This window comes from Physeter macrocephalus, chromosome 11, assembly GCF_002837175.3.
Source record: "Physeter macrocephalus isolate SW-GA chromosome 11, ASM283717v5, whole genome shotgun sequence".
NCBI classification, from domain to species: Eukaryota; Metazoa; Chordata; class Mammalia; order Artiodactyla; family Physeteridae; genus Physeter; species Physeter macrocephalus.
In genome coordinates this window covers 2,627,807-2,639,340 of record NC_041224.1, presented here as the reverse complement: position 1 = coordinate 2,639,340, position 11,534 = coordinate 2,627,807, and the positions used below count along the sequence as shown (strand labels likewise).

The following is an 11,534-nucleotide window of genomic DNA, read 5'->3' as shown; positions in this document are numbered from 1 at the left end:
GACTTCAGACTATATTACAAGGCTACAGTAATCAAGACAGTATGGTACTGACATAAAAACAGAAATATAGATCAGTGGAACAGGATAGAAAGCCCAGAGATAAACCCACACACATATGGTCACCTTTTCTTTGATAAAGGAGGGAAGGATATACAGTGGAGAAAAGACAGCCTCTTCAATAAGTGGTGCTGGGAAAACTGGACAGCTACATGTAAAAGTATGAAATTAGAACACTCCCTAACACCACACACAAGAATAAACTCAAAATGGGTTAAAGACCTACATGTAAGGCCAGACACTATCAAACTCTTAGAGGAAAACATAGGCAGAACACTCTATGACATAAATCACAGCAAGATCCTTTTTGACCCACCTCCTAGAGAAATGGAAATAAAAACAAAAATAAACAAATGGGACCTAATGAAACTTAAAAGCTTTTGCACAGCAAAGGAAACCATAAACAAGACCAAAAGACAACCCTCAGAATGGGAGGAAATAATTGCAAATGAAGCAACCTGCAAAGGATTAATCTCCAAAATTGACAATCAGCTCATGCAGCTCAATATCAAAAAAACAAACAACCCAATCCAAAAATGGGCAGAAGACATAAATAGACATTTCTCCAAAGAAGATATACAGATTGCCAACAAACACCTAAGTGTCCATCATCGGATGAATGGATAAAGAAGATGTGGCACATATACAATGGAATATTACTCAGCCATAAAAAGAAACGAAATTGAGTTATTTGTAGTGAGGTGGATAGACCTAGAGGTTGTCATACAGAGTGAATTCAGAAAGAGAAAAACAAATACCGTATGCTAACACATATATATGGAATCTAAGAAAAAAAAATGGTCATGAAGAACCTAGGTGTAACACGGGAATGGAGATGCAGACCTACTAGAGAATGGCCTTGAGGATGTGGGGAGGGGGAAGGGTAGGCTGTGACAAAGTGAGAGAGTGGCAGGGACATATATACACTACCATACGTAGAATAGATATGGGACAAAGTGAGAGAGTGGTAGTATATATATGGACATATAAACACTACCAAATGTAAAATAGGTAGTGGGAAACAGTCTTATAGCACCGGGAGATCAGCTCGGTACTTTGTGACCAGCTAGAAGGGTGGGATAGGGAGGGTGGGAGGGAGGGAGATGCAAGAGGGTAGAGATATGGGGATATATGTGTATGTATAACTGATTCACTTTGTTGTAAAGCAGAAACTAACACACCATTGTAAAGCAATTATACTCCAATAAAGATGTTAAAAAAAAAAAAAAGAAAGTTACTGCTATGTTATAAAACAGAAACATCTAGCTCCCCCTTAAAACAGAATATGTACCATCACCCGTTGTATGCTGGTCAGTCTGCAAACTTGTTCACTGGTTTTGAGATGAATCCTAGATACCTATTGGATTTTTTTGGTCTGGTTTTTGCTGAGACCCACTGTGTATTCAAACACTGCAAACGCTTTCTCTGGCTCATAGGCACTGAGGGTTTTAATAAAACTATTTACACGAAGTTGTTCATGACTTCGTATGTTACTCTTCAGTAATGTTTGCATTTTAGAATAGGGATACCACAGAAAGGGCTGTCTTCAGCAAAAGAGCAGACTGTATACAATATGCTTTCCAACATCAGTATGTCATATTTTCTGAGAAGGGAGAAAAGAATTACCAGAATTCTTCAAATTGCAAGAAATTTGTAATCACGTTATCACTTTACGTTGAGACGAGCCCTATAGCAATGTACATTTCTCCCACAGATGTGACGGTTAGTAAATATCTTTACTTTCCGTATACATCCATGAGGACTTTCTATACGTGTAGGGGTGTGAGTACATTATATTCTGCTTGATCAAAAAAATCTGGCTTATGGCACAAGAAGAGAGAGATTGGTCTTGTAGGGGATCATAGTAGCCAGGCTGTCCTGACTCTAAAGTGTTTCTTCTCCCCGTGGAAGCCCAGCACAGCCATTAAGGGTGTGGCTCTGGGTTCAGTGAGGCCTGGTCACTGCCTTTTACTGGGGGTATTGTTTCAATGACTTTCTAAACCCAAGTTTTCTGATCTCATAAGGTAGGTATAATAATATTATCTACCTTGCATAAGACAATTCATGTAAAGTGCATTGCATACATAGTTCCACATGGTACAGACTCAGTGAGTGTTAGGTATTAGGAGTTAAAATCTTTGAATTAATAAGGTAGCCTCCCCTTAACAGGCACAGATGTGTCACCCTGAGGACCGGGCATCAGTGTTGTACTGTCTTCCTGAAAAATTCTCTGCAAGAATGAGAGGCTAGGAAACTTAGGTGATGTCAGAGAAGGCTGTGGTCACATGAGGGCTAAGTCCTCCTGCCTGTTGTACCTGTTACCTCTTAACTTCTCTATAGGTTGGACTAGAATATACACACCGTTGATACCTTTGAAAACTCTGGAACTTCCATAGATAATATGTCTTGCATCTCTTTTGTGATCACACCGTCATTGTTTTAAGCCATTTCAAAACAAGAGATGTGTACTGAGCATTAATCAAAACACACTGGGGGGCCAGTGGAAAAGATGCCTGGATGGCAAGAATTTTCCTTGAGCTGGTAATTTTGTAAGCATGAGCCAATTTGCCAAAATGCTAGTTGTGTCTGGAAATAAAGTAGGTTTATTGCTTTAGCCACGCCCTATGGTCTCAAGAAAAGATGTGCCTACCTTTTAATGCTTCCGTTGCCAAATCCTTGATATCAGATAAACTTCGTCATGGCCTCAGCAAACTGAGTCAATCTGGGCTTCAAAGGCAGCAATGTGGCTGTTTCATTCGAACCTAGAATTGTGATAAAATCAAAAAAGAATTGAGCATCTGCAGAACTGTGTAAGGCCTACGAGTGAAGGCTCACTTACAGCCTTCCCCCTGGACCTTGGGTTAAAAGCGAGGAGTGAAGTGAGACCCATCTACGAGAAGCCCTCCAACCACACTTAGCCTGGCCTGAGTCTCTCGGAATTTATTAGGTGTCCAGGAACACCACGGTTGCGCACTTTTTAACTTTAGGTAGCTGAGCCCAGTGTAGCATATCCTATGGTGGCGCAGTGGTTGAGAGTCCGTCTGCCGATGCAGGGGACACGGGTTCGTGCCCCGGTCTGGGAGGATCCCACGTGCCGCGGAGCGGCTGGGCCCGTGAGCCATGGCCGCTGAGCCTGCGCGTCCGGAGCCTGTGCTCCGCAACGGGAGAGGCCACAGCAGTGAGAGGCCCGCGTACCGCAAAAAACAAACAAAAAAGACACTAAAGAGGTGTTGAGTTGAATTTAATGTAGTTGAGCGAAATGGAAGAGACACCAAAGCTTGAAAGCTCATTTTCTCTGGAAGAAGAAGGAACAGAGGGAATCGGCACTTTAGGGGGGTTTATCCTTTGCCAAGAGGAAGGGAGCGGTACATAGTTGTCAGGCTAATGTGTTACGGGAAAGAAGAGAGGCAGACGAGGAATTTATTCTTGTCATCACCCCAAGCCTGGACCACTTAGTTAGAGAATTAGCATGACTCCAGCAACGTGATTCTTTTACCCTTCTGAGGGCAGCAGCAAGATACAGGAGGCAGAGCAGTGGAAGGTGGAAACCAGCCTTCACGTCCTATAGGGGCAACACCATGCTCATCAGTTTGCGCAGGTTCTCACTTCATTTCCTCAACGCCTCTCAAGTCAAGCTTTGAAGTGCTGTGATACCCCATAGTACCCCAGCCCTAGAGAGTATCAATGTCTACTAGAATAATATGTTATTTTTCCAAAGAATATGCATTTGAATAGTGACCAAAGAAGTGGGGTAAAGGTGTGAGGCCACAAACTCTTACTGAGTAATGTCTCACCTATCTATCTATTTATATATCTATCAGTAGAGAGAGAGAGAGAGAGAGAGAGAGAGAGAGAGAGAGAGCGAGAGAGAGAACTCAGGGTGCTGGAGTGTCTCTCAAGTCAAGCTTTGAAGTGCTGTGATACCCCATAGTACCCCAGCCCTAGAGAGTATCAATGTCTACTAGAATAATATGTTATTTTTCCAAAGAATATGCATTTGAATAGTGACCAAAGAAGTGGGGTAAAGGTGTGAGGCCACAAACTCTTACTGAGTAATGTCTCACCTATCTATCTATTTATATATCTATCAGTAGAGAGAGAGAGAGAGAGAGAGAGAGAGAGAGAGAGAGAGAGAGAGAGAGCGAGAGAGAGAACTCAGGGTGCTGGACTGTCCTCACTCAGTGGGCCTTAATGCCATCTACCCACATTGGTGACCTTACCATCTTCCCCTGTGGCTACTGGTGGAAAATGGTATGTAATGAAAAACAGTTGTGATATATTGTACTGACTTGAAGTAGATGTTGGTTATATGTACAGTACTTAACTTTATCTTCCTTTACCATTCTGCCCACTTTTTTTCCTTTTCCTCTTCCCATGCCCACACTTATTTTTTATGAGGCTGATGCTGGCAAAGCCTACCCTCCTTATGCTAGTCAAAGGTCAAAAAAAATCAGGGCTTTGTTTTCCCTTTTGTCCTCATGCAGATGCTCTTATTGGGATGGCAGCCAGGCACTGTGGTGAGTGTAAACTGTATGAGCATCTAATAGAGATTACATTTATGGCAGTATATATTATTTTCAACTTTTCACAAGGCCATCAGCCCTGACATGACTAAGTTGGTTATTTATATGTTGATAATCCTGAGGGCTCAGAGGGAGATCTCGATTAAGGTTCCAGGCCTACAAGCTCACCATCCTGGACCTGGGGAGCCCTCCCTCTGGAGGGCCTTGGCCCCTCAGTCTTCACCTGTGTGGTTGCAGAGGGAGGTTCTGAGGTCTGGTGCATCTTTTCCTACACCTCTTCTCCTAGAATTACCTAAGTCAAGTCCTGCCAGTCTGGGTGGGTTCCCCTTCTGTTGGTTTCCTTCCCATCACCCTTTTTGTATAGTATCAGTATTCTCCAGAGGATGAGAACTCCTTGTTTGCCAGACCATGTTTTATTCTTCTTGGTCTCCCCAGCACCTAGCATAGGCCTGGCTCACACTAGATGCTTAATAAGATGAATGCATGAATGAATGAATGAGAGCAGGGATGTCATAAATTCCTTTTATGAACTATAAGATAATCTTATTTTAGACACGGCTATTAGCTCCATAAGGCAACCCTTTCATCTTAGAATTATTATAACATTCTTAATTTGGAGGCATATTTGGCCACCTTATAATCTGGACCATTTCCCACCTTGTTTTACTCTTTTGAAACAACAGAGACATGGAAACCTCTCATATGCTAATGAAGTCACCTGACCCAATTCACCTTTTTGCAGACTAACCATTAACCTTTCCTCATAGAATGTGGTGTTCTGACCCTTTCTCAGCCCCAGTTCTCTTTTTCTAGAAGTTCTCTGATTTATCACCTTCTCTACTTAAAATGTGGCACTTAACCCTGAATTCATTCCTTTGACCTAGCCTGATCAATGACTTTGGTATTCTCATTTTCTGCATCTGTCTGCTGTCCTGCTGCCTACTGAGCTCAAGATACCCAGAAAATGCAGCTGGACGTCATCTCGGCCACATGCACTTTCTTCCTTCTGTGATCATGCTTCTGTCCTGAATCCCTTCTTAACTTTCCTACCATGATAAGCTAGCTAGGAGGAAACTTGAGCATGCCCTTTTCTTGTCACTCTTAAAAACAGGTCTAGGGCTTCCCTGGTGGCACAGTGGTTAAGAATCCACCTGCCAATGCAGGGGGCACGGGTTCGAGCCCTGGTCCGGGAAGATCCCACATGCCACGGAGCAACTAAGCCCGTGTGCCACAACTACTGAGCCTGCACGCCTAGAGCCCATGCTCTGCAACAAGAGAAGCCACCGCCATGAGAAGCCCACGCACTGCAACGAAGAGTAGCCCCTGCTCCCTGCTACTAGAGAAAGCCCACGCGCAGCAAGGAAGACCCAACACAGCCAAAAATAAGTAAACAAAAAATAAATTAAAAAAACAAACAAACAAAAAAACAGGTCTAAGAGGTTTCACACGTAGCCAGCTCCTCCTTGCACTCTCTCCTGGGTCTCTACCCTGCTGGTCTTCTCTGCCTAAACTACTATATATAAAATAGATAACTAATAATAACCTGCTGTATAGCACAAGGAACTCTACTCAATACTCTGTAATGGCCTACATGGGAAAAGAATCTTTAAAAAAAAAATAAAGAGTGGATATATGTATATGTATAACTGATTCAATACTTTGCTGCACAAGTGAAACTAACACCACATTGTAAATCAACTATACTTCAATAAAAATTAAAAGAAAAATAAATGAAATACTTAAAGTTAAAAAAAAAAAAAGCTTCCTAATGAAAAGGAATCCTCCAGCCCCAAATGCACATTTTTGCAAAATCACCATCCCTGGGAGAAATGAAAGTAAGAGATGACAAAAGCATTGCTCATCTCTTTATCTCTTTTGACAAGATAGCCATCATCTGCTTCATCCCACCATATTTTACACTGTCTTGACCCTGGAAGTGGGGCAGAAAAAGGAAAATGAGAGATTGCTTTACTCTTTCCAATATTTTTAGTATTTCCTCTTTATTTCTCCTTCCATTGAGCTATATGATGTTTTCTACACCTGAGGTGGGATATGGGAGAGAAGTGGAGGCTGACACCATACATAGTAGAATGGGGATCATCTCTGGCATTTATCCAGTCATTTAATGCCTATTAACATAGTCTAAGATTGCATTGGTTTCTTGGTCCTCCATGAGACAGTGCAGGTTCTTACTGAGCTTGTGCTCGTGAAATATCCCCCTTTCTATGCTTGTGCAATTACCATTTGAAGCACATATTCAGGATTCAAATTTATCTTTTTACTCAATGTAGCTTGCTAGTAATTAAAGCATTTAAAGTCTTGTATTTGACTCTGTCAACAATTTGGATCTAATTAGTAAACAAAGTTTAAATTTATTATTTGACACAAGTTGTTGAGAAGTGTTTATGTAAAAAAAATCCTCTAGCTCATTTTATTCTATTTGTTTATTCTTTGTTAGTAATGTCTAGTGTCATTGCTTTGTGATCAGATTGTACACAGTATAACTACTTTATTGAAGTTATGTTGTCTTTGTGAGTACAATGCAATTTTCATAAGTTTTAAGTGGGTGCTTAAAAAAAAGAGGTACAGATCTTCCTTGACTTACATGGGATTATGCCCTGATAAGTCCATCATAAATTGAAAATATCATAAGTTGAAAATGTATTTGATACACTTACAGTATAGAACATCATAGCTTAGCCCAGCCTACCTTAAACATGCTCAGAACAATTATGTTAGCCTACAGTTGATCAGAATCATCTAACAGAAAGCTTATTTTATAATAAAGTGTTAAATATATCTTTTAATTTATTGAACACTGTACTAACATGAAAAACAGAATGGCTATATAGTTACAGAATGGTTGTGAGTTTATCAGTTGCTTACTCTCATGATCTCCTGGCTGGCTATACAGCATATCACCAGCCTGAGAAAAGATCAAAATTAAAATTACAGTTTCTACTGAATGCATATTGCTTTCACACCATCATAAAGTTGAAAAATTGTTAAATTGAACCACCATAAGTTGGGGACCATCTGGGCTTTATTTTGGCCACAGAGTTTGATATGTGTCTACTTGCTAATTTTTATTAATAAGATCAACCAGATCATTTTAATCTTTTTAAAAAATTGCTATTATCATTCACCTACTTGAACTGTCAAAGACTGAGTGGTAAGTTCTGTTATTACAATAAAATTATGTTTCTGTTGATTTGAATTTCTAATAGTTTTTGATTTATATATTTTGATTCTTAACTATTCAACTCATAGAGTTTTGTTACTACCATGTATTTCTAATAGATTGTTCCCTTATTGGTAGAAAATGTGCTTCTGTGTCCTCTTAATGGTTCTTTCTTATTTTTTTTTGCCTTGAATTCTAATTTTTCTTACAACAATATTGCAAGCATTATTTGTTTGTTATCGGCCCTTAACTGATGCATTTTTTACTATCCTTTTACCTTAAAAGGATAGCACTTTTGATGACTGCCTCCTATAAATTTGGATTTAGATATTTTGACTCACTTTGAGATAATTTTTTAATAAGAAATTTAAACAATTTACATTTTTTGTCATAACCAAAGAACATTTATTTCTGCCACATTTTTAGGTTATCTGTTTTATATGGGTTTTGTTCTCTCTTTTCTTTTGAGGATTTGTAGATTTGACTAATGAAAAATGTCTCAACATAGATGTTGAAAATCAAAACACCTTAAGCAAAAATAAAACACAAGTGATTAACTGAGAAAAATATTTACAGTAGATGGTAGCTCCCAAAGATTTATACCCTTAGTCTTTCAAGAGCTCTTCCAAATCATTTGAAATTATGATAAAGACCAATTGAATTATGGGAAAAGTGTATGAATAGACAATTCTTTAGAAAGGAGAAACAAATGTTCAATAAATATATGGAAAGTGCTCAAACGCCCAAGTTTGAGAAAGAAAGTATAAATTAAAGTAATAATTTAGTAGCATTTTATATCCTAATACCCAGAGTTTGTGGATTTGAGTAAAATGGGTAGTTTAATAAGCAAAATTGAAACAGTGAGGGACAATATGGAGATAAATATCAAAAGCTACGAAAATGTGCATTTTGTTTACCTCAGCAAATTTACAAATGTGTCATAGAAAATAAAAATTATTTTATAAATAATAAATATGCACAAAGGCTGTCTACAATTATATTCATCAATGATATTTAAAATGATAAAATATTAAAAACAATATTAAAATTCCAGTTAAGAATTGGTTAAATAAAATATAATAAATTCATAAGATGCAACATGAGGCAGCCACTAGAAACAATTTTAGAAAAATGTTTAATAGTCATAAAATATTTTGTGTGAACAGCAAGTTATAAAAATTTGTGTATAATGCATAACCAATTTGTGGTTGTACATATATATGCAAACTTGCATTTGGAGACCGAAAATATAAAGAGAATGGAAGGATCTAAAATCAATGATAATATTGGGGTTTGGGGTGATTTTCATTTCTTCTTTATAATGTATAAGATTTTCAAATTCTCAAGAATGAACATGTATTATTTGCAATCATTAAAAAGATACATTTCTAAAAATGGAGCAAAGCACTAGAAATTTACCATAAGACTGATATATAATAATCTTTAGTATGGTATTTGAACAGCCGTGAGTCCACCTAACTGTACAAGCCCTATTGTCTTCGTGCCCACAGGACAATTTTACAGACTCTGTAAAATTCCTCACAGGATCCAACTACATTTTGATCACCCAGAAGATAATTGAGGGTATTTTATTATGAATTCCTCTTAGTGAGTCTCAGGCTGGTTGTCAGTATTCACGACTTTCTTTTAAAATAATAACAACAACCTCTTTTTAATATATAGGGGTCTCTATTATAGTAAGAGCCATAATTCATTGAACCTCTACTATATGTTTTATATACATTATCTCATCCAATATTCAGAAGTATCTTAAAAACTAGGTGTCATCATCACAATCTTATTGCTGAGAAAACTGAGGTTCAGAACGATTAGGGGTTGACCCAAGATTTCAGAGCTGGTATTTTAGAGACAAGACTTAGGTCTTTCTCCTGTCTTTCAGGCTTTCATTCTTTCCACTATCCATTTAATCAGCCACACTATTGTTTTGAATTTTTATTTTTATGTTGTGACGTTTAGATAGAATTGAAATATCTTGAGGGCTTATGAAATGAACTTCTTATTAAATGGAATCTTTACTGAGATTTTGCTGTAGAAACCCCCCAGGTCCTCATTGGGGAGGGTGTCTTGGGGATACCTGGCTGGTGCAGATTCCCAGATAGTCTTGTGGTCACCATGGGCAAGAGCTTCTATGGCCAGGGGAGGGGTGCTCTTGGTGGGGTATCAGGTAGGGTCCTTGCCAAGGCGTTGGCAGTTGTGCCCCAAATTTCGTTTCTCCTCTACCCCAAGATTTCTCTCTCTGGTCGTACGAATAGAGGGCTGACTGCTCTAGTCCTCATACTATGCTTCCTTGCATTAGACTAACTCTTCGGTCCTCTGGCTGCTGCTTGGATAATAACTTTGAGGAGCAGGGGATTCAGGCATAGTAAAAAAAAAAAGAAAAAGAAAAAAAAAGAGAAAATGAGAGCTACCACCAGGCCAGATCTGAATCCTATCTCTCCCAGTTATTCCATCTTTAGTCTTGGCAAAATTGATAACTTCTCTAGCCCTGATTTTTTCTTAGATAAAATTGGAATAGTACTGGTCTCAAAGAATGTTATGAGAATTCAATGAAATAACATGTATGGCAAGTGTGTAGTATGAGCATTCACTCCACTTTCTGCCTGCTGTTCTTGTTAACCAGACCACGCTAGGCACTAGTGCACTGGCCTTGCCCACACACATTGTGATTGTTCCAAACTCCATTTCACGGAGGTACTGCCCTCTCTAAGAACCTGTGCCAAAATGCCCATGTTTAAAGCAGCCAGTGGATATACTACAAGGACCAGGTATTTAGTCTTCAAACACACACACACACACACACACACACACACACACACACACACACACACACACTACTGACAGAGAGGATCTGAGAGGGTCAAGCAGTGAGTCATTCCTTAATAAGTTAAAAGCACATATTATTAATTGTTTGTTAACCTAAGAAACAAAAATCGTAGGGGGGAAATACCAGCCTAGAATATTTTGATTAGTGTTGGGAGGGAGGTCCAGTTCCTAATTCATATTTTTTTCTACAAATATTCACTGAGCACCCACTCTGGGGTAAGTACCCTAGAGAATAGGGAAATGAGATGCTCTGCGTCCTTCAGGAGTTGACCATTTGGTGGAGAGTGGGGTGAGGCAGGCGCTCAGGTGGTTGTAACTCCAGACCATCTGTGGTCTGTAGGGGAAGGCAAGCCTGGAGGGGCCACACATCTGCAAGGCATGAGGGTATCTCAGAGGAAAGTAGGGTGGAGGTGGTAAAGACCATGGCTGCCAACTTCACAGTTTTGCCTCTGACCGGCTTTATTACTCACATATGCAAAGCTGAGCCTCACAATCTGGATGCAATCTCAACTGAGCTCTCCTGCTGCAGGCCAGGCCTGCTAATAGAGCCATCAGTGTCTCCAGGGAGGGCTCAGAAATACAGTGGGATCTTAAAACACAGAGACCTGTCATGGTGAGGCTGTCCAGTGCAGTTCAAGCGCACATACCTGAAGCCCTCTCTGATCACGCACTCACAGACTCTGGGCAAATTACTTATGTCTTTGAGCTTTGGTTTCCTCCCATTTTGCATGGGAATAATAATCCATATTTAAAGTTTGTTGTCTGGGTTTCCCTGGTGGCGCAGTGGTTGAGAGTCCGCCTGCCGATGCAGGGGAACTGGGTTCACGCCCCGGTCTGGGAGGATCCCACGTGCCGCGGAGCGGCTGGGCCCGTGAGCCATGGCCGCTGAGCCTGCGCGTCCGGAGCCTGTGCTCCGCAACGGGAGAGGC

General features: G+C 39.9%; 1 long non-coding RNA gene across 3 annotated transcripts in view; it reads right to left on the bottom strand.

The window, feature by feature from the left end:
- Positions 1–11,534, bottom strand: part of LOC114487125 (uncharacterized) — a 155,103-nt gene that overhangs the window by 119,811 nt on the left and 23,758 nt on the right. For all 3 annotated transcript variants that reach the window (XR_008618455.1, XR_003681857.2, XR_003681856.2), the window contains exon 3: positions 2,708–2,819. This is a non-coding gene — a long non-coding RNA (uncharacterized lncRNA). The remainder of the gene's footprint in view (positions 1–2,707; positions 2,820–11,534) is intronic.